Here is a 24,057-nt window from a genome sequence, read left to right as displayed (position 1 = left end):
GTGAGCGTGCAGGAGGAGGTAAAAACTGAGCACAGGCCGTCAGCACCCGGGAGTGGACTTGGGCCTTCTTCTTCCGTGGCTCTGACTTTCCCATCTCGTCGTCCTGGTTGCGGACTGTGACTCTACAGTGCAGTCGGGCAGCTGCGGTCTGTCATGTGCAGTATGCAGCACAGACTAGGTGTGGGGGGCGTTCAGAGGACAGAGGATGTTCACGTGCGGGCGCCTGCAGGTGCACGACTGCTCCCAGTGTGCCACCAAACAGTCTGGTGTATTTTCTACTCCCGAAGAAATGTGTTTATTTTTCAGTTAGATAAGGCTACAAGGTTTGGAATGTGCACTGTCAAAATATGATTTCTGTTAAAATCCTCAGTGCCGAGTATAGAGTTCACTAGAGAAGACAATATTTATTCAGTGATTTAACTAAAGACGTATATAATATTTAACAAACAGACACAGTGTCACCATAGGATAGCCTTGTATGTCCTGATCTGTATGGTTTGTCTAGGTCACTTTCACTGAGCGTGGAGAACGACTGTTGTTTTCATGGATGAGCTGACAAGTGGACTTCCTCCTGAAGTCCCCACGGTTCAGGGAGGTCTCCATGGAGCAAAGTCTTCTGCTTGGCGCTGCTGTTCCGTGCGCTCGAGTTTGTCTAAGTACTTTCACAGCATGGCATTTGCTAGGCAACCAAGCATGACCCAAAATACAAGGAACTAAGGTGTAAGCTAGAGGGATACTTTAGCAATTTCTAGAGGAGTCCATTGTTACTGTGACTAAAATATTGCTAACCACAGTCCTGGGGAGGTTTTGCTGCTTTAGAGTACTTGGAAGGTAATCAGTGATGAGATGCTTGGTGAAAGTGGAATGTGAGGGAAGAAATACAGAATGCAGTATCTTAACAGATATCAAATTAAGTCACACATCAAACATGTGCTAAGATCTCACTATTTACAGGTTACTATTATAATTGTTGAATATGGTGAAATTTGGTAAAATACAGCTGTTGACTCCATTTCCATACAGTTGCTCCTGCGCTTATTTCCCTAAAAAGTGATGGGTAAGTAAACAAATTCCTCACTGAGTTTTCCATCTCACACTTCAAGAAGCTTAACTCCACTGGTGCAGCTGTCTGAGGGCAAAGGGGCTTGCTGATTGGGGTCCAGCCTCCTCTCCACCCTCCCACCCCATTCCCAGTGTGCCCGGATGTCACTGGAATCACCTTGCTTTGAGTTTGGGGGGTGCTCAAAATTCAGTTTATTCCATTTTGTGATGTCATACACACAGATAATTATAATGTTACTATGTATATACACTCTGCTATATCATCATACATACATATATGCCAATTGTGAATATACACTCTGTATAGATTATATGTGGATACACACATATTCTCAAAGGGTCATCTTATTTTCCTTATTTTAAAGTTGTTGTAATATTAGAGTGAACAAATGACACTGTTATTCTTTATTTAAGAAGGTAGTCTACTAGTAAATTAGTCAACTGAATAAAGAATAAATATAAAGAACTATGAGACATTTACACAATGCAATTCTTCTTGGCCATAAAAAAAGAAGAAAATTTTACCCTTTGCAATAGTATGGATGGACCTGGAGAACATTATGCAAAGTGGAATAAGCCAGAGAAACACAAGTACCATATGATTTCACTCATATGTGGAATCTAATGAACATACTGAACAACAAGCAAAACAGAGACAGATTTATAGATGGAGAGCAGGCTGACAGCTAGTGGGGGTGGGGTGGTTAGAGGGGGCAGGGACTGAGCAAAAAGGACTCATGGGCACGGACAACAGTGTGGTGATTGCTGGGGGTGAGGGATATAAGAAGACTAACTGGTAATGGAAAAATATAATGAAGATTATATTTTGTTTGTAAAAAAGAAGAAATACAAGGTATTTAAAGAGATTGTGGTGAGGAATATAGCAGTAAAATTGTGACATGGTTACCTGTTCACCGTTTGCTCACTCTTGGTGATAGGTATGAAGTTCAGGCCCTGTATCACCTAGAAGAATTCTCATGACATTTTTTCAAATGCTGCATTATTTGATTTAGTATTAACATTTTAAATGGTAACTCTTAGTGTTTGACTTTCACTTCAAGAAGCTAAAATGTTGTCCTTTGAAAACCTGAGCAATACAAAGCAGGGAGCTGAAATAATGTGTAGGTTCTAGTCATGCACATTCAAACCTTTTCTTCTTCTCCCTTCCCTCTCTTTGGTTAGATCTTATGTCTAGAAAACATTTCCTCCTCCACAGTGGAATGGAGTCAGCACATACACAGAGTATGGGTCCCGTATTCAGGAGAGGGGTTTAGCTAAAGATATAAAATTGGGATGATGTTCCAATCCATGTGGTCAAACAAAATGCGCAAGAGAGGAGTTAGGTGAGGAGAGGTCATAACCAACATCTGAGTCTAGGGCTGCGTCTGCATTAACTGTTGGGAGGTGGGGAAGAAGGAGACAGATGAGAGCAATCGGTGAAACAAGAAGAAAAACCTCCAAGAATCAAATAAAAATAGTACCTGAAAATCTGCTAAGTCGTAGATAAAGAGAGTCAAGTGTAGATCATCACAGTTGGAAACATGGACGTCAGGAGTGCTCTCAGCTGGTGCACTGTGGAAAGGTCATGAGACAGCGAATCGCTGTGGAGCTGGTTTGAGGGAACATGGAAGAGAGGCAGCAGCCCCAGTGAACACGAAAGGCGCCTCTGGTTCGGCTGTGAAGCAGAGCCAAGTCACTGGTTTATAGCCATTGGGGAGGTGGGGTCAAACTAGGATTTTTTGTTTCTTTCTGTTTATATAAGAACATAGACTTAATGGCTAGCTGATGGGAATGATTTATTAGTGGGATAATAAATATTAATGTAACACACAGAACAGAGATTTGCTAAAGGAGGTCCTTGAGGCCATGAGGGGAAAAGAAATAGAGGGGGAAATTAGGGGGCATGGCTTATTGTTTTGGGTCCAGGGTTCTTAATCTGTGTGCCTTTGTATGTGTGCCCCCATATATGTATGCATGTATGTGTGTGCGCACGCACCTATATATGAAAGTGCACACACACACGTCCCTGTGTGGTATGCTCTTATGTGTGCATGTACATGTGTGCTCTGTTTGTGTGTGTGCATCCCTGTGTAGCCTTCAGATCCCAGGAAGCTATAGGAAGACTCTAGGCTATTTATCATGAATAATTTCTGAATGCATTAAACAAATTCCCATAGCATTAAAAAATCATAGTAAAATATAGTTACAATAAATGTTAAATTGCAATATATTAATATTGTTATTATTTATTAGTTCCTTAAGATAAAACAATATAATGCAGATAAATTTATATGCTAACAGCATATAAATGTGAAGGCTAATGTTGCTTGGCTTGACAGATGGCTGGATAACTTTGCCTGATAGTGATAAGTGTATGAGACATTTTAGTTGTCTTATTCTGTTTGGGCGGCCATAACAAAACACCCCAGACTAGTGAGTTAGAAACAACAGAAATTTGTCTCCCGCTATTTTGGAGGCTGTAAAATGCAATATGAAGGTGCTGGCAGATTTGGGTCAGGTGGGAACCCCTTCCTACTTGATGCACAGCTTACTTTTCTCCATCACCTCTCGCAGCAGAAGGGGCAAGGGGTTTTTGTGGGGTCTTGTTGTATGGGCACCAATTTCATTCCTAAGGGCCCTCTCCTCATGTTCTAGTCGCCCTGCAAACACCCTGCAAAGGCCCCACGTCCAACCGCGATCATGCCGGGGACTAGGTTCAACACAAACATTCAGTCCGCAGCAGATGTATACTGGCCATGCGCAATTTAATACACATCGCCAATAAACATTTCACAATGCCAGAAATTGGTATGTTATATACTGAGTAGGCAACGATGATGATGATAACGTGGTGCTCTGAACATGCCCAGATGGCATGCAGTTGGCAGCTGAATGGTCTCGTCTCCATTTTTGCCTCTTCTAGTTTGCTTCTTCAGGGTGATGGGTCGCATGGTGGACCGTGAGGTTCAGTTGCCACCCCACCCTGCTACCACCTCTTTTCAAGGCTGCTTACAGCCTCCTGAGTGTCATCATCAGACACACTCTGGCTGGTCCTTGTCACAGTCTTCCAATCCTTTGTGATACAGGCAGCCTTTAACTGATATGTGGAGCCATAAATGCACTGGATGTTATTGAAGAAAGCATCTAACCACAACGCAGGAGGAGTATTTTCTGCATTTCCAGCTTTCCTCTTCATTGTAGTTGATTTCTGTCAAAAGTGTAAAATTTACAAATACTTTTTGTCAGTACAAAACATTAAGATCTTCCAAATTGTCCTATCTCCCTCCCGCCACAATTTCTTTAACTACAAAATTCAAAATAGCCAAGGAGATGTACCTGAAAAGTTATGGTTTCTGTTTATCCGTTTGTATATTATGAAGTTATTCTTTGTTAAGCAAAATCATCACATTATTTTCAATTTTTTTCTTAGCCAAATTTTAAAATCAAATTTGGGGAACTGAAGTCTAGATAAACAATACACGTAGTCAGTTGAATACACACACAAATAATCATTTAAATCTTGGACTGACTTACACATTTTGTAGCAGATTGAATCCTCTTAACCCCATGTTTACTTAGTAAATATACTGGAAACTCGTTTATTATGTTACAATAAAATAAAAGTAACATTTTCTGGTGTCATACAGTTAGTTCATACTTTTCTCGTTTTGTCTTAAGAGTAAACAGGCTAGCAAGCTAAATTGCAATAGAAGAAAAATATGTAAGGTTTTTGAAGAAGATCATAGTGTTTGAAAGGTTGAAACTCTTACCTTTCAATTATTTTTTAGTTTTTGTTTTCACAACCACAGTTGACAGAAAGTCAAAGAGTGGTTAGGAAAATTTGGAAGTAGTTCATATGAACCTCACATGGATCAATGAATGGAATGCTTCTGTTTACACATTTGGATTAAACATTGAATTTGTACACAGACCCAGAGGCCATAGGCTCATATTTTAAATCAAAGCTACTGCACCTCACTGAGTAGAACAGGCCACTTCTATAGCAAAATCTATTTACTTCTGATTGATTTAGCATATTTTAAAGAAACGCATAAAATACAATAATGCTTTAAAATAGAGAACCACTATGGAAATTAACTTTATATGCCTGAAATTATTCAGCATTGTGCACGTGTTCTAGGTAATTACGTTATCTTCCTATCAAGAGCTAGTCTTAATTTAATTTATGTATTTTCTCCTTGTCACAGCTTGTTATTTTTTAAAAAATATGTTAACTGGAACACACAATATATTAGACTGTACTAAGAATACATGGAAAATATAATTTAATAAAGAAGTAAAATATAATAAAGCAAGCAAGAAGTGAATACGTGATTTTTCAATTGTGAACAGTACCAGAAGAGAGAAACAAAACACAAGCATAGGAGAACATAGGAGAGCTTATTCCAGTTACAAACTCCAAGAGGGCAGGTTAAATTTTACAGAGGCGGAAGACGTGGAAGACAGAGAGATCTGGGGCCGCAGTAGGTGTCTGCATTTCATCCAGACAGTTTAAAAGGCACTGAAGGGCGAGGGCTGGGTTGGTGCTGCCCGGTACAACTGGAGGTCCCTGGGCAGGACCAAAGCAGCAGTAAAATCCCAACCCAGCTCAGCTTCTAGTGAGATAGATTAAACCCACAGACAGTGCTGTGTTCATTCCACAAGAAAACGGTCTTCGTTTCTAACATCCAGAAATCACTGAAAATTATAAGATGTACAAAGAAACAGTTGAAGACTACTGACTGATTAAAGAAGAAGTCATCGTGCCCTGGCTGGTGTAGCTCAGTGGATTGAGCGCAGGCCTGCAAACCACACGACCGCGGTTCCATTCCCAGTCAAGGGCACATGCCTGGGCTGCAGGTCAGTTCCCGGTACCCGGCAGGGGACGCACGAGAGGCAACCATACATTGATATTTCTCTCCCTCTCCCCTTCCCTTCCCCTCTAAAGATAAATAAATAAAATCTTTTTTTTAAAAAAAGAAGTCATCGCCTGCAGGAAACCCAGACAGGGCCCAAATACATGGGAACTATCCATGAGAAATATCTTCAAGGTTCTGGAGGAAAAGGTGGAAGATACACAAAAATAAAATAATGAGGTTTAACTCATAAGCAATAGTGTACATGAAAGGAAATAAAATAAACAGTTGAAATAATTCAAAATAATGGAAATAGAAAAGGAACATGAGGTAGAGGACCCTGGGAGAAACAGAAAGTGGCCAGGTGTTTGTACGGGTATATCAACCATTGCACGAAACAGAAGTGGTCAGACACTGCACTGAAAACAATAGATGTGGGCAAGTAAAAATAAAAATATGGCCAAGTTGCATTTTGTCCATAAGAAACTGACATGACATGTAAAAACACAGCTCAGGTACACGTAGAGAGATGGCCGAACACCTAACAAAGAAAGCTGAGGTTTCTGTACTGACATTAGATGAAGGGGCCAAAGAGCGAGGGGTGAATTCAGCCACAAGACATGACGGCCCTGGATGAGCATCTCACCAGAGGGCTGTGAGATTCATGTAGCAAAACCTGACTAATCTGCAATGAGAAACAAAACCAAACATTCAAAGCTGGATCTGAAGACCTGACCTCTCTCTTCTTGGGAACTGGTGAGTCAAGTGGAGAAAGAAATGAGCAGCATTATCAGGGGCCAGAAATGCCAGTTATCCACTTGCCCCAGATGAAATTAATCAAGTAATCTACTCATAAAGGGCAGAATCAATCACTTGTATTTTAAAGTGTTCCTTATTTCAATTTAGAAGACATTTTTCTGATTTTTAAGTTATATTTTATTGATTATACTATTACAGTTGTCCTGATTTTTCCCCTTTACCCCTGTTCACCCAGCTCCCCCCACTCCCTCAAGCAATCCCCCCACCATTGTTCATGTCCATGGGTCATATGTATAAGTTCTTTGGCTACTCTATTTCCTATACTGTACTTTACATCCCTATGGCTCTTCTGTAACTATCTATTTGTACTTCTTAATACTTCATCTCTTCACCCACTCTCCCTCTTCTTATCTGGCAACCATCTGCTAACTTCTTTTCCTTTGCTATTTTTAAGAGTCTCTCTTTATCTTTAATCTTTGGCCTTTTAATTATGCTATGTCTCAGAGTGGGCCTCTTTGCATCCAGGGACTCTGCACTTCCTGGACTTGCATGTCTATTTCCTTCACTAACTTAGGGGAGTTTTTTTTCACTATTTTTTTCAGATAGATTTCCAATTTATCCCTCTTTCTCTTCTCATTCTGGTGCCCCTATGATGCAAACATTGGACCCCTTAAATTTGTCCCAGGGGCTCTTTTTATTATCCTCATTTTTTATTATTTTTTCTTCTTCTTGTTCTGCATGGTTGTTTTTTGCTTCCTTATGTTCCAAATTATTGACCTGATTCTTGGCTTCATCCACTCTATATCGCTTCCCTATAAATTCTTCTTCATTTCAATTAGTGGATCCTTAATTTCTGACTGGGTCCGTTGCTGAAGTCCTCACCAATTTCCTTGAGCATCCTTATAACGAGTGTTTTGAATTCTACACCTGAAAGTTTGCTTATCTCCATTTCATATAGCCCTTTTTATCAAGTTTTGATCCATTCTTTCATATGAACATCATTTCTTTTTCTTCTCATTTTGGCAGCTCCCCCTGTGTTTGTGTCCATGTATTAAGTAGAGCTGCTCTGACTCCATGTCTTGGTAGTGTGACCTAATATAGTAGGTGTCCTGTAGGGTCCAGTTGCATAGCCTCCCCTATCAAGCTGGGAACTTGAGGTGTGCCCTTCTTGTGGGCTGAGTACACCCTCCTCTTGTAGTTGAGCCTTGGTTGCAGTTGGTAGATCAATGGGAGGGATTTGCCCAGGCCAGTCAGCTGCAGGGACTGGCTGTGCCCACTGACCACCAATCTTCACCATCCATGGAGGATGGGCTGTACAGGGGCAGGGTGGTGGTGTTCCAACATGGTCTGTAGCTGTCCACTGGGTGCTCTGGCCCTGGCGCTTCCCAGATGGTACAGGCCAATGTCAGCCCCCACCAGTGTTTTGCATTGGCCACCCCGCCTGAGCTATGAAGTGCTACTTGTGCTGAGTTTAGAGATTCCCAGGTGAAGCCAAGCTGTGAATCTAATCTGGCCACCACTAGGGCTCACTGAAGCCAGCTGTTGCTTGTTGCATAGGATTTAGGAGCTAAGACCAGCCATTCTCATGGAAAAGCAGCTTGAGTGGGCCTGTGAGTTGGGTGGGGCAGAGGCCCTGTTGATCTCCAAGGTAGATCAGACAGTATTGGTCAGGTTGTTGGAGTCTCAGATATGGCACCAGCTTACCGGCTCTGTGTGGGAAGGGTTTAGCAAAGGAAAAATGCCCTCTGCTTGCCTTGATGCCAGGCACTTCATCTCTATATACCACTGGTGCCTTTCAAGCTGCTCTCCTGGTGCTGGAGCTCGGGGAGTGAGTCTGAGTCAGTGAGTCTGTGCGTGTGTTCTTTAAGAGGAACTGCTTGGGGCTCCAGCGGTTTCAAAAAAACAGAAGTGGGGACTCAATCCCCACTGGTTTTTGCAGCCAGAAGTGTGAGAACTTATTGTCCTGGAACTGGAATCCTGGGCTGGGGGCCTGGGTATGGGTCTGAGACTCCTCTCTCTCCTGAGAGATCCTTCCCAAGTGTTTATCCATGGGCCTGGGACCAGCCCATTCAGCATCTGCGCCCCTCCTACCAGTCTGGATGGATGCGGTTTCTTTAATTCCATAGTTGCCAAACTTCCATTCAGCTCAATTTCTGATGTTCCGGAGTGATGGTTGTTGTATATTTTATTTGCAATTTTGATGTAGTTGTATGAAGAGGTGAGCCAGGTTTGGAAGTCATGTTTTTCTGATTTTGAACTTAACATATGTTCATTGTAGAAAATTAGGAAAATGCAAGAAATGTATAAAAAACATTTAAAACCTTTAGTTCTTTCTGAGAAACAGGTAGTACTTTTATTTTGGTGTAAATATTGTTGAAGAAGAAAGTATTCAGTAACACTTGGTAATGGTGAGGTAGGGAGCAGGCAATGAGTTTTACAGGGAAGGATAGAGACTGGGCTTAACACAGCAGGGGGGAGGGGCAGCATTTATGGTCAGGGAGCAGGGAGCAAGCAGATTCTTGCTAAACTGGCCTCACTTTGGGGGAAGATTTTAAATTAATAATTAATTTCCTGAATAGTTCTAGGGTTATGCAAATTACTATGCCATATTCAGTGAGTTGTGGTTTTTGGTTTTTTTAAAATAATTGATCCATTTGCTAAATTGGCAAATATATGTGTATAGAGATGCTCTTAGTATTCAGTCATTATCCTGTGGGTGTTTGCAGGGTCTATGGTGAAATCCTGTTATATTTCTGATATTGGTCATTTGTGTCTTCTCTGCTTATTTCTTGTCAATATTGCTAACACTTTGACAATTTTATTGATATTTACAAAGAACTAGAAAACATTATTTTAAATTGCACAGTGGAAATTCTCTAAAATGGATCACATTCTGGGTCAAAATGAGAACCTCAACAATTTTCACTTTTAAATTCAATGGGGTGTGTTTTCTGACTGTAACAAAATCGATAAAAGACATTTGGAAAATACTGACATACTTGGAAATTTAACAGTGCGCTTCAAAATAACCAGTGGGTTAGAGAAGAAAGTCTAGAGAAATGAGGAAGTATTTTGAAGTTAATGAAAATGACCACCTGGCAGTGAAACTCTGTGGAACAGCCACAGAAGTGCCCAGGTGAAAAGGGAGATAGAAGTGAAGCTCATATGAAACACATTAGACCAGGTGGAAGGTCTCAACAGAATGACCGCAACATGCACCTTAAGGAGACAGAAAAATACTAGCAAATAACGCAGCTAGCAGAAGAGAAAAGAGAGAGAGAGAGAGAGAAATAGAGACCAAAAGATGCAGAAACTGAGGTCAGAGCCTGGGTTCTGAAGCAGGACATGGCCGTGGGAGGGTCTGTTTCCTCCGGTCCCAGAAGGGCACTGTCCTCAGTGTCCATCCCCAGGGTTGCCTAGATCTGTTGCGTCAGTGCTGGTGTCCTGGTGGAGTTTCTGGGCTCCCCGTCCCAGGGGATTTCAAATTTCACAACGAAAAGGCTGGGAAGGACAGACTTGCTGATGGACGTTTCCCACCACAGCCGCCCTGCACTCTGGGATGTGATCTTGGATTCTGCAACATTGATGCTTTTCTGAAAATTGCTCACCCAAAGCAGAACTGTAGGTGTGCTGCTCTCATGGCAGAAAAGCTGAACACAAGGTGGAATTATATCAAAATCTGCTAAAATTATTAGCTGGCTTAAAAGCTTGTGGGCTCCTTCAATCCAGAGAACAAGTGAGGGGCCAAATTTCATGTTTGACTAGGAAGTCGTGGGCTGCATCTCCACCAAGAAAAGTGTGAGCTGAAGGGATCTGATGCTGGGAAACGCATTTCCTGTGGGAAACAGCTTTTCCAAGATTGGGAAGCATTTTTTTCAGAATGTATTTGTTATAACTTTATACAGGACGACTATTCCTACAAACATAAAAAGAAAAATACCTGGAAATGGGTAATAAACCCAAATGGAAGAGCCCAAACTATAACCCTCACAGAAGAAAACATGAAAGAATATTTCTGTAATCTTGGCACAAGAAAATACATCTTACTTGGGACATACACGCATAAATCATAAGGCAAAAATGACTAATTAAGCTTTATTGATCAAAATCTTTTGGTTTTGAATGGTGCTATTTAAAAATAAATAGACAAAAAAACTGAGAGAAAATATTGGCAAAATGTATTTGGTGATGTTTGATAAAGGTACAAGTGTAGGTGGCCATAAGGTTAGGAAAAGGCACTTAACAATACTAGCCATCAGGAAAATGCAAGTTAAAGCCACAATATTAGGACACTACATACTCAGTAAAGTGGCAAGACTTAAGAAAACTAACAAGTCTGTGTCCTGGCCATAATGTGGAGCAATAGGACACACCACTCACTGCCAGCAGGATGCAGAAACTGTTCAACTGCTCTGGAAAAATCTTCGGTAACTTCCTACCGCATTAGACACACACCCACCACACTACCTACCAATCACATCTCTAGGTATGATACGGGAAACTACTTGAAATAAACATGAATAACTACGGATAAATGCGACAGCACGAATGAATCGCAAATGACTAATGCTAAATGAAAGAAGCCGGAAGCCAAACCGCGCATGATGCCTTTGTGTGACTTCCGTTGCAGCCAGAGAAAAACGGGCGAGTGGGGGCCAGCAGCCGGTTTCTGGGGGAGGAGGAAGCTGGTTGCCAATTGCCGTGGGAGAACTGAACAGGCTGAGGAAACATTCTGGGTCTTGATTATTTTGGCAGTCGCATGACTGTGCATGTTTATCCAAAGTCATGGAACTGTGTACTTTCAATGAGTGAATTTCATTGTGTGAGAATCCATCCTTAAGGTAGCTCACTTAGAAAGCCCCTCCTTTTATTTCACTGGTGGTCCACCTCGGAGGTAGCGGATCAAACCAGAAGCCAACACCATTAAGAAACTGCTGCCTCAGGTTTTCTTAATGATGGTGTTGGGACTGGGGGGATGGGGAGAGAGCCAACAGCATGGGTAAAAACATGTTAACTGGGAGCTTTTAAAATTATAGGCCAAAGGTCTCTGTACTTAACTAGATTCTACACCTAATTAGGAGAAGAACAGTCTTTGGATTTAATGAGGGAGTCCTTTTTTGTATTCTACAGACAAGTAGCAGGTGCTTAGTGAAACTTTTGAAGTGAAGGAAGGAGTGGGAATGAATGTGTTGAAGAGTTATAATCACAGATTAACCACGACTCTCAGAATAAACTTCGAAAGACTGATGTACTCCACAGAAAAAGTCCATTTGGCCACAGTAGTGACTGCTTTCCAGCAGTTTCCAGTTGCTGTGATGGAGGGAGATGGCTGTCCCCATGCTCCGCCACACACGCTTTGGAAACGTCTGAGGGCATCTTAGGCTGTAACTGGGGTGAAAGCGTGCTACTGATACACCGCGTGTGGGCCAGGCATGTGCTTCCTTGAGGGGCCTGGGATGGCTCTACACAATTAAACATAATCCAGTGTCTTACTTGATTTGAGAAAGTCGTGTATGGGAAACATGCATTTATAATGATATGAGCTTAGAAATAGCTAACTGTCAGGTAAACAGAAGAACCTGTGTGTTGTTTGATGCACTCTGAACTCTGCGAGAATGAGAATGCGAGCATCCTGACAACGGAGAGAAAGGGGTAACTTGTTTCATTAGAACTTCAGTGAGAAGGATCACCACTTAAAGAGTGATGTAATGCCACAAGTGTGGTTTCATTCCTCAAGAAAACATGTCTACATGTTTTGGGGTGACTTTTCCTGCAAGTCCCCCCATCTGCCATGGATGAAAGTAAACAAGACATGATCTGCTTGGGGAGGAGAGGTAGCCGATCCCTCAAAAGGGAGGGGCCTCGAGCCCCTTCCTCTGGGGGTTTTTATTGGGTTGTAATACACAGGAATACAGGGTGGCAAGGATCAAACAGTAGATAACATTTCAAAGAAATCTGAGGGCCTACTATGAGTCAAAGTCTGTCAGGAACAGAGTTTTAGGGTTTCCTGCTTGAACCCTTAACATATGAATGAAAGCACTCTTAGCAGAGCAGATTTCACAGGTTTATCAGGAAGTCCTTGTGATGCCAGATTTTTCCCCGGACATGGACAAGCTTTAGCAAGGCAAGGAGATGCACCCCTCCCCAACAGGTATTCAGGCTTGAGGGGATTAGAGCCAGAAGCACTTCTCCCAGAGGGCATGGGGACTTGGGCTATCTCACATAGCCGGGGGGCAAGGGTCTACTGCTTGCTCTCTGTTGCAGCCCCCCCAAGTCCTTCCATGATGGCCTCCCAAGTGATCATGTCTGGCTTAGGTTCCTTCCCACTGTGAGGGGTCTTACCCGTCATCAACATAGATCAAGCTTTTGGGGCAGGGAGGAAACTGAGGCAGCATTTGCTACCAGAGAGAAGCCTTGTCCCCTATGGCTCGCATTCCAGAGGTCACTTGCTCATCCTTAGCTACGGGGGTGGAGTTACAATTCCTGAAACCGGGGAGAGCGTCCACAACACAAATGAGAGCGTGTTTGTAGCTGCTGCAGTCCCAGTGGCACGTTCTGTCAGCGTGAGCATTGGGGACCTTCGTTATGATTTCTTGTGCAGTGACTCCCAGCACACACACGTTAAAACCACGATTTTTCTATAAATCAGTTTTCTTCTCTTCTTCATCAAGTTACAATTTTGGCATTATGTTGAATTTCATGAAATTACACATATAGGTAAGTTTTGTTCTGTATACATTTTCTTTTGGCCCAAAGAACATTCAATCTGATAGAATTAAGAACAATTTGTGTGTGTGTGCGCGTGTGTGTGTGATCCTTGACTTGGGTGCACATACACAATGCATTGCCAACCATCCCCCCCCCCATTTTGGTCATTATTTCATGTCTGTCATGCTTTGTGTTTTCCAGCTTTACTGAGGTATGATGGTCAAACATAGTTGCAGGGTATTCAAAGTGTGTAGCATGATGATTCAAGGCCCATGTACTTTGTACTAAGATCCCCCCAGCAAGTTAATACACCCATCATCTCGCATATTTCCTTTTTGTAAGAGTACCTCAGTTTTATTCTTTTAGCAAACGTAAATTATGCGAGACAGTACTGCCAACTGCAGGCCCCACGTCGTGTGTGTGATCCTCAGACCTCACTCACCCCTTAACTGAAAGCTTGTGCCCTTCAATTGGACATCATCTCCATCCAGATCAAACATTTTATTTGTTACATTTAACTATAAAAATGATACACAGCCAGGAGAGCATTTTTCTCAAGAAATTAAGCCACAGGTTTCAGATAATTATGGTTTATAATCCACATGACCTTAGTTATGTAAAAATGTTTTCTGTCTTAATTCAATAATAAAAAGTCATTAGAGCTAGGAAATCAATTAAAAAACAAAAGCAAAAGAAAAATATGAAAAAAGATTGAGTGTAGACAAAATCAAGTAGATTAATAATTGACCTAGTCAATTATTATTACTATTCAGAGATGCTGAATAGTAGAGGGATACCGAAGGTAAAATTTAAACTTCCTACTATGAAATATAAGTCCTTATCTATTTTGTTTTTGTTTCTGCTTTCCTTTTCAATAGTTTTTGCTACTGTTATGCACTGAGTTGTCCCTGAATTCTTAAGTTGAAGCACTAATATTTCCACCCCCACCCGCCCCTCCTGTGAATGCATTTAGAGGCAGAGCCTCTAGGGAACTAATTGAAGTTAGGGGAGATGTTAGGGTGGGGTCCCACCCCCAAAGAACCAGCACCTTAAAAGCAGAAGAGTCTACGGGGACCTGTCTCTGCTCACAAGGGGGAGGGCCAGGTGAGGACTGGGCAGGCAGCTGACTGTCCACAGGCCAGGAGAGGGTCCGCACTGGAAAACGGGTTCTAGCCCCTTGATCTTCCCTTCCAGCCACCAGAGCTGTGAGAAAATCAGCCACCTACCTGGTCCCTGGCATGCCGTTCAGGCTGCCCTGCAAACCAGCACACTCTCCACATCACCACCCACCACTTCTGCTCCCTGTGACTTAGTCATATGCTCCCAGACACACCCTGTGTAGGGCATTGTTTCTGTTGTTGGGGGTAGAGCTCTGTACTAAATACAAAATCACTTCATAGAATTTATGTTCTAGAAGCAAAGATAAAAATGAACAGATCAATAATTTCACAGTATAATATCACTTAAAAGCTAGGACAATGATGATAAAGACTAGAGAGGAAAATAACAAGAGGCCTTGCTACTATAAAGTCGGGGAGTCCTTGCTAAGCAGGGGACAGCTGGATGGAGTCATGAGGGAAAGGAGTGAGGGGACAGAGAAATATGGAGTGACAGAGCAGGCGGCGGCCAGTTCAAGGTCTGAAGGTGGTAACGCGCTTGGCACAGGAGAGTTGCACGAAGGCTGGGGTCCCGAGCTCTGGAAACAGGCAAGAGAATGAAGGACAGCAGGCTTTGCTAAGAACTTGGAGACAATGTTGGGAGGATACATATCTTGCAGCCTGTCAAGGCCAGGCACGTCTACTTGGGATTCAGGCAGAGGAAGAAGAGGTGTGGAGCCCTGGGGATGCCAGACAAGCTTTATTCACAGGCGAGCAAGCCACGCTTGCTGCGACCCAGGTGTCGCACAGCTGGAAGCCGCAAGTCCCTTATACAGTAAATGTACACAAAGCTGGCAAGATGCCAAAATACTGTAGGACACAGTGTGATTCTGCACATGCGGGCCCACTCAGGGTTATGGGAATATGGGAATACAGTTTATCCATCCCAGACTCAAGGCTATGGGAACACTGCTTATCTTAGTTCCCCAGACCTCTGGGTGAGGGAGCCAGACTGCCTCCACTTACCCTATGACATGGAGCCGTGATATGAAATAGTCGTAAAGGACCATTGGGGCACCAGTCAGAATGATTGAATTTAAAGTGGCAAGAAGGGCATGAAAGAAAAAAAAAACCAGTGTATTATAATAAAAGAAACAAATGTTTTTAATGTTGTTTTCATTTCTGTTCTTCAACACTCACCAGTGGTTTTGCCCCTCAAAGGCTGCAGTTGAAGAATAAGAAGAAATAAGAAGAAAATGGGACAGCATGAATTAATTCCTAGGTCAATATGAACTGTTTTCAGAGAGTCAGATAAAGTGAATTATTTCATAAACAAATTATTCCAATCCCTCAAGACTTAGTGAGGGCAGAATTAAAAGTTTAAAGAAATCAAATCTTATTCTATCAAGAAATTGGGATTCTGAAATCAGTAGTTACACATGTGCATTTTAAAAATACAGATGCATCTTTTAAGAATTTTGTTTATTTTATTTTTTAGAGAGAGGGAAGTGGAGAGAGAAAGAGAGGAAAAGAAACATCTGATGTGACAAATATTGATCTCATGCATTCCCCAACTGGGCACTGAGGCCCCAACCTGGACATGTGCCCTGACCGAAAATCAAACTGGTGACCTTTCACTGTACTGGAGAATGCCTGGCTGAGTGAACCACACCAGTCAGGGCCAGATGCACTTTTAATAGACTTTGGTCTTTTAAGAAAAAAAGCCAGTTCTATAAGGTTACTAGCAATTTTTACAGTCATATGAAGTAAAGTCCACTGAGTTATACCTAGCATCAGATTTCTTCTTAAACAGTAAATGAAATAGTATCCTACTTTTCAAACAGCTAGGAGAAAATATTGCCTCTTATCTACCATACAATAAAAATTGAGAAAGCTTGTATGTGAGAGAGAGTTTAGGGAGTTTCTTGTATATATGAAAAGAAAACTCTACATTCCTATTACCCAGAATACACGTGTCTGAACTAGCTATTCAGCTATGCAGTACCACAGATCCTAGTTATTCTTTATGGCTATATTGTATCCAGTGATTAAATAGTTAAACAATTAAATATCTAAATGATACAACAACACCAATATTTCCAAAACCAAGTTCATTGCCTTTCCTTTAAAAAATTGCTTTACTAATGCCTATATAGCTCATATTGTGCCAGGGCAAATATCATGAGAGATATATTTTATTGCTAATAATAGTCAATATTCTTTCTGGCTTTGCCTGATTCAGAATCAACTACTACTACTGTGTATAACATGTTTTCTCTCTCTTGCCGGCAACGATCACGGGCATCTCTATTATTTCTGGTGCAAAACTCTCCCTTCATAATCCAATGGGTTTCAAGTGCCCACCCCCCATCACACCTCATGAGACGTGAGTCCAGTCCCTCAGTGCTGTCAATGCCCAGCCAGGGCCTGAAAGACTCTGATGATTGCATCTTGTTTTTCCGGGGCTCCGTCTGTTTTGGAAAAACTGGGACACTGTATTGTCCAGGTAATTTGCAATATGCTGTATCCAAATGCAAAGTGCTTTCCTGAGGCCTAACTGGGGACCTTACGCCTTGCTTATGCACATCAGTACCATCAGAATGGCGGCTTCACAGTGAACAACCTCGCCTGCCCTCATACCTCCAAGTGAGTCGGGTGCTTTGATCTCAAACATCTCTATTACCACAAAGTGCAAACCCAGGTGTCCAGGTCATGGAGGTGAGTGGCTTAGGGACATGGGTATGACAAAATCCCGAACAATAAGACATGAAGGTATATCCAAGGAGGAGCAACATTAACTGGTAAAATTAGTCAGCCTATGTTTTTATGTCCTATAATGAGCTCACTAAAAATTCAATGATACATATGGTAATGTCAATATTTAGATTTTGCAAATCAATATATGCTTGAGAGTTTTTATTAATTTTTTCAGATGGTTATGATTTGCAAATTCAGTGAACAAAAGTATAATCAGTAAGTACACGGTCAGCTGTCCCTGGAGAGTTAAATCGGACTTGAAAGGTAATACCCTACTTGGCCCCTGTGCAGGGTCCTTGGCACTGATGTCAGCATCTCCCATGGCAGCCAGAGCAGCTTCCTTTGTGTTCTCTGAGAACTGGCTCCGTTCTTATTTTCTGCCATCATCCCAGTGAGAAGTTCAGAGAAATTGCCAGATGGCTCATTCTGTGAAGTGCTCTGTGTAATCAGGAAGACTTTGAAATCAAGCAAGCCTTGGCAGAAACCGGCGAGCAGAGCTCATTGTTATTGCTGTCATAAGAAGGTCTGCTGTCCTGTGCTCAAGGAGAAAATGCGATTGCTAGAAACCCAGATTGCCACAGGGCTGAATACCGTAAGTGATTCATAGTTTATGGAGAGCTTTGCTAATTACCCCATGTGTGTTCATCCTTCCTTAACACATGGAGTAGAAAGGTCCAATTCAGACCAAAGGAGGAAAGGTTTCACTGACCTCTATGTTCAGTGCTGGATTTAGTTATGAAGAAGATCACCAGAAAATCTGATGATGGAACTTTCATCATCATTTTGGGTTTAAGACCCTTGTGATAGGGATTAAGTCTTTAATATGTGATGATGTACAAAGATGTGACAAATTAACTATATCACTTTGGTTGAACAGTATACATAAAAAGACATCTCATCTCTTAAAGGAATGAGATGAGTTCTACGTAGATCTTTACTATAACCTGTCCAATCAGTTTTAATAAACATTAATTTTCATTGTGTTATTTTGTGTGTAAGGACATGTATTTTATCTAATTTTTTACCAAGTCAAATATAAACTCTGGAACTTGGGGTTATTTCTTATTTCACCTTCATCTTTGTTTCAACTCCTAACACCCCCAAGGCTACTGCCTGTTCAGCAAGAGGCGTTACTGCCATCATCAGTTTGCTTCCCTGACTTGGAAGGTTCTTTTTCATGCTCAGATCCTAAGCTTACTTAATAATTAATGTCTGCATGTCTTTCAAGTCCACAGCCACCAAAACGACTCTACTCTGAATTCTTTAACTTAATTGTTTATGTGCTGCACATTGTTTGCTTATATTCTATTTCAAAACATTCCTTAACAATTTTTCAGTGCGGCAGAAGTCTAGCAGGCTTTCCCCCTACCAGGCTCTCTCATGTTTCCATTTGTCCCCTTGCCCAAACATTTGCATTATTAACTCTCCTGAAATAACTCACATGCATCTCTTTTTTGCTCCGAATCATTCCCTTACTCTTCAATGTCTATAGAAACAATTCCACAATTCTAAGCTTAGTGTTTTCAGATCTGCTTTAAAAAAAATCACTCAGGTGTATGCGGTACATACATCAATAAACGGAAGGGAAATAAGGAAACATAAGTGTTCTAAATAAGCAGTTTCCTTAGAAGAGAAGGTAGCAGGATGCATAGCAATGAGGGAGATGTCTTGATGAATTTGAGTTTGTTTAATATGTTGATAACTGTAAGGAATACATGATCTCTTTGTTGAGCAAGAGAAAAATGTGGGGGGATTGCAAGTCAAACGTGAATATGTGAGCCAGGAAGAGAACTTGGCACTGTGTGTAGTAGCAACTGAGTGCGTGCAATTTGGAGAAGAGAGGAAATACAAGAAGGGACATAGGTGTCCTAGAAATGCCCACTCTCTCAGGCATGTGACACTACACTCCTGATATTCTTACCCCACAATCTACCTGTTGGGTCCTGTATGAAGGCATTCTCTTTTATGCCAACTCAAATTCTGGGTTACTTTTAAGCACCATTTTTCATCCTGCCATCTTTCCTACTCATTGTTGTGACTTTTCTTGTCTCCTCCTACAGTGTCTCTTCATGTTAGCGTTCCTCCAAGACTTGTCCTCTGCCTTCTTTTTGTTTGCACTGGAAGATATTCAACAGCTCTTCGTCTTCTACCCCCTAGAAACCAAAGGAGATAGCCAACATATTCAAAATGTCCAAATCAATAAAGTTATTGCTGAAAGTGAAAAGTGTGCCTTCTATTTTATGGAAAAAACTAAACACACTTTTTGCCCAACTCAGTAATACAATTAACTGTATTATTTCCTCATTTTTTAATTTTTGTCTGAAGAACGTTGGTTGTCTTTGCACATGAAATGACTTGATTGCCTACTGCTGATGCATTTCTTAGCCCCCTCCATTGCATTCCCAAGGTGCTGTGGGGAGAGAAGGTAGAGAAAGTCCTGCCTGTGCTGTGCATTCTGAGCAGAGCATTTCTCTCTCCTTCTGAAATCTGTAATTACCCTGGGAGGTAATCAGACACTGGTTCCAGTGCTCACATCCACAGTCCTTGGGGAGAAAAGCAAACAGCCTAGCTGCCCTGGCCATCTGCTGCACGCTTCCAGGACCCACACCTCCCTGGCCTTGACTTTCTGCAGTCTTCTCTTGGATATGTTTAGTCCTGGTCTTTCCTTCAGCTGTGCTTCTGTATTGATCTTATACCCTTTAGTCCTTCCAGGAATTTCTCAAATACCAGCTATGTTTATAGTTCCATTTCAAATCAACATTGTTCTGATGGAATTTTTTAAAATCTTATTAATATATTCTGTAATTTTATTTAAATTAAAATATGCCTCCCCAACAAACGATACTAGATAATTGGGAAATCCACAAAGAAAAGTCGCCTTAAACTCTACCTAACAGGAAAAAAAAATTAAAGATGCCCCATAAAGATAATTGATTACAGATAACACAACAAAGCTTATAAAGATAACATAGTAAATTTCTTTATTTATTTAGGATAGTCAAAGTTTCCTCAACTAAAGTATAATTAGGTATTGATCATAAAGAAAAAGACTTTTCTTTAAACTTGACTGTATTAAAATCTAAAACTTCTGTTAATTAGAAGGCATGATTGAGTTAAAGATAAGTCACAGAGTGAGAGAGATTCACAACATTTTGACAAGCAATTCATGTCAGAGTACAGAATTCTGACACTAAATTAATTTTTAATAACAATCCTTACTTTCTTTCTCTTTGTGTAAGATATAATTACTAGAGCATGAAATACATTGAATAACTGAGGAGTGAAGTACATTTCCCAAGGTGGACTTCCAAGTCAGCTATGTAGTCGGGCTGAAAATCCACTCTGACCAAATAATCTGCACATAAAACAGTTCTCATAGTCACAGTACTTTGGGTATTTTTAACGGTGAAAGAAATCAAATGAAGAAACTGGTAAATAAATAGTGGCCATTGGTGGTGTGATGGGTAGGGTACACTCTTTCTAACTGGTGCTTAAGAAGACTAAAGAAATAAAGGAAGCATTTTAATTAAATGTCTAATTTATAGTGAAGATATAAAATGAAGCATATTCAAGTATATGAGATTTTAATACTTGGAAATAATTTAGGACAATATGGGAGAGATAGGTATCAAAATATTATATTGTTAGCTAAGTTAGTGGTGACATTTTCCTCTTTTTCTTTCTCCTGTGTGATTATTATTTTATACTTAAATGATAGTATATAGTCAGATATTTTCATTAGAAAAGATATTATCTGGAAATCATCTGATTAAGGGTAACAGTACATTTCCATCTGTTTTTAATCGTCACCTTGATTTGCCAGGAAATTAAATAGAGTCTTTCACAAGTTGCAATGTTTTCAGTATGAAATACGCTCATGCAAAGCTTGGCAGTTTGGTAAACTTTTAAAAATAAATAGTTTTTATTCCAAATAGTTTTTTAAAAATTGGTTTGATGAATCCTGAATAAATTATTTTGGAAAGTATTTTTTTATTTGGATGCTTGTAGATTTTTTTAACTAAAATCGGTGGCTCAAAATTAAAATAAAAAATGCTGACAAGGCCCTGGCTGGGTAGCTGGGTTGGTTGGAGCATGGGCCTGATACACCAAGGCCATGGGTTTGATCTCCGGTCAGGGCGCGCACAAGATTCAACCAATGAGAGCGTATATAAGTGGAACAACAAATCAGTCTCTCTCTCTCTCAATCTCTCTCCTTTCTTTCTCTAAAATCAATAAAATAAAATAAAAGTGTATTTCAAATAAAAAAATGCTGACAGTACCTCAGTTTGGAAATGAAATTCCTCATTTTCTTCTCACATAATACAGTTTTAAGGCAGGACTCTACCGGCCTTGGTGTCAACTGAAGTGTTTGTATGATAGCTAGCTGTTCTTTCCCAAATCAAGTTTGAAGGGGTTTGCTTTATGCAGAAGTTATAAGAGCAAACTTTAGGAACTGGCTCCTGGACCCTTGGGCTCCTAAGATGATAAAGGAATTAAGAATTAGTGAGAGTTGAAAAAGATGAAGAGGCTTAGAAGAGCTTTTTTCTAGAAAGTGCATTTGCCAGACAGAGTCTGCCCACAGGGAGGATGGTGGATGACTGCCTCCTTCACCTCCACCCAGCAAGAGCTCAGCCCCGTGGTCTTCCAACCTGAGAGCCCTGAGGACACAGGAGAAGTGACTGGCTCCCCCGAGGGAGTGGCCACAGCGCTGGGTGGAAGGTCACAGTGCCTGCCCTTGGAGCCACTGACGATTCAGAGCCTGCTGAGGCCAGGGAAGCTATGCCCCTCTTGAGCAGTTCCGTGAACCATGGGAGAGAAAGACGATATGGGGTCATATCGAGACTTGTCTTCCAATGTCTTCAAGAGGGACAAAGAGAAGCAATCCATCGGCAAGGAGCAGGGAAGAATGTGGTATCCAGGAATTACATGAGATGCCACAAGGGGACACCCTGAAGAGAGTGGTCCCCCCAGGCCAGTGACAGGGAATTAATTCAAGAACCTCAACAATGTTGCATGAGAAAGATTTATGTGTTTGGTGGTTTATGTCTTCCAATAAAATAGTCCATTTCATCAAAATTATCAAAATTATTGCCATTGAGATGTTTACAATATTTCCTTATTATGTACTTAATATCTGTAACATCTACAGACTTACTCCTTTTTTCATTCTCAGTATCTGGCCCTTTCAGAATTTCTTCTTTGTTAATGATGAGGAATGCATCAATTTTACTATTCTTTCTTAATGCTTTGGTTTTATTTTTTCTCTATTCATGTCCTTTTCCTATTTTCCTAAATTCTACCGTTATCTGTATTTCTTTATTTCTTCTACTTATTTTTGGCTTGATTCACATAACTTTATCTCTCCAGGGTGAAAATGTGGATTACTGATTTTAGACCATTTTGTTCTAGTCAAATATAAACATTGAAGGTTACAAAATTACCTCTGAGCTCTGCTTTAGCTGTAATTCATGAATTTGATGTGTGTGTTATTATTTAATTTTAGTTCAACTGATTTCTAATGAACCTCTGACCTGTACTTTGGTCATGGACTGTTTACAAGTAAGTTCTTTAATGTAAAAACACATGAGCCATTTCCAAATTCTTTGCAAATTGTTGATTTTAATTTAATAATTTCTTAATGGGACTATGTACTGTATGTGATGTATCTTCTTATATTTATGGAGACTGTATTCCCACCCAGTGTGTGGCCTGTTCTGGGGGAGATGGTCGAGCAAGGGTCTGGAAAAACTGAGTGTGCTGGTGTTGCTGTGTGAGTGTCCTAAACTGTCAATTATCAGTACTGCTGTTCAAATCACTGGTAAGCTTGATAAGTCCCACTTTAGTTATACTGTCAAGATATGGAAGCAACCCAAGTGAAAGAATAATGAAAGAATATTAGTTTTTCTAAATCCAATTTTGGATTTGTCCATTTTTTTCTTCAGTTACTATTGTTTCTATTCTTCCAAAGTTAGTTATTAGGTATATGGGTACATATTTAGAATTGTTTTGTCTTTAAGATGAATCGACACATTATCATTGGGAAATACCTGTTGATATCCCAGACAATGACAGCTCTGTAGAGACTATTGCTTCTGAAATTAATATAAGCACTGGATCTTTTTATGTTTTTATAATTATATTTCTTATTCTATCATCTTACATTTCACTTCTCTGTATCCTTATATTTAAAGTGAGTTTCTTATAGACACCTTATTACTGCATCTTGGATCTTTATATAGTTGAACATGCTCTACTTTTTTTGAGTGTTTAGGATATTTACATGAAATAAAATTATGGATATTATAGGCTTAAAAGTCTACCAACATGCTATTTGTTTTTGTTTGTCTTCTTTAATCTGTCTTTTTCTTTGCTGCAATTTCTAAATCATATTGAGTTTATAATTGCATTTTTATCTCTTCTGTTGGTTTAGTGTGATAACTTTTGTTTGGAATTTTTAGTCATTACCATATAGGAGAGATTGACAACTTTGGCTGCGAGACGGCAGTGTGGTTTGCAAATTAAGTTCTAATGGAACAGATAAGCCCATTCATGTGCACATTGCATATGTAATTATTTAAGGATTGTTTTGTGCTATATTGTCAGAGATGAGTGGATGACACAGAGAATGATTGGCCTGTGAGCCTGAATATTTGTGATCTAGCCCTTTAAGGGAAAGTGTGCAGACTACTATTTAATCCCATTCACGTGCCATCTGGTTACCAAAATTGCAACCTAGATAGGTGACCCGGACAGACTTGAACCTGCAACCTCTCGGTATATGGAATGATGCTATCACCAACTGAGCCACCAGGCCAGAG

This window comes from Sturnira hondurensis, unplaced genomic scaffold (assembly GCF_014824575.4).
Source record: "Sturnira hondurensis isolate 20B ecotype Veracruz unplaced genomic scaffold, ASM1482457v3 Scaffold0024431, whole genome shotgun sequence".
Classification (NCBI taxonomy): Eukaryota; Metazoa; Chordata; class Mammalia; order Chiroptera; family Phyllostomidae; genus Sturnira; species Sturnira hondurensis.
This window is presented reverse-complemented; position numbering follows the sequence as displayed.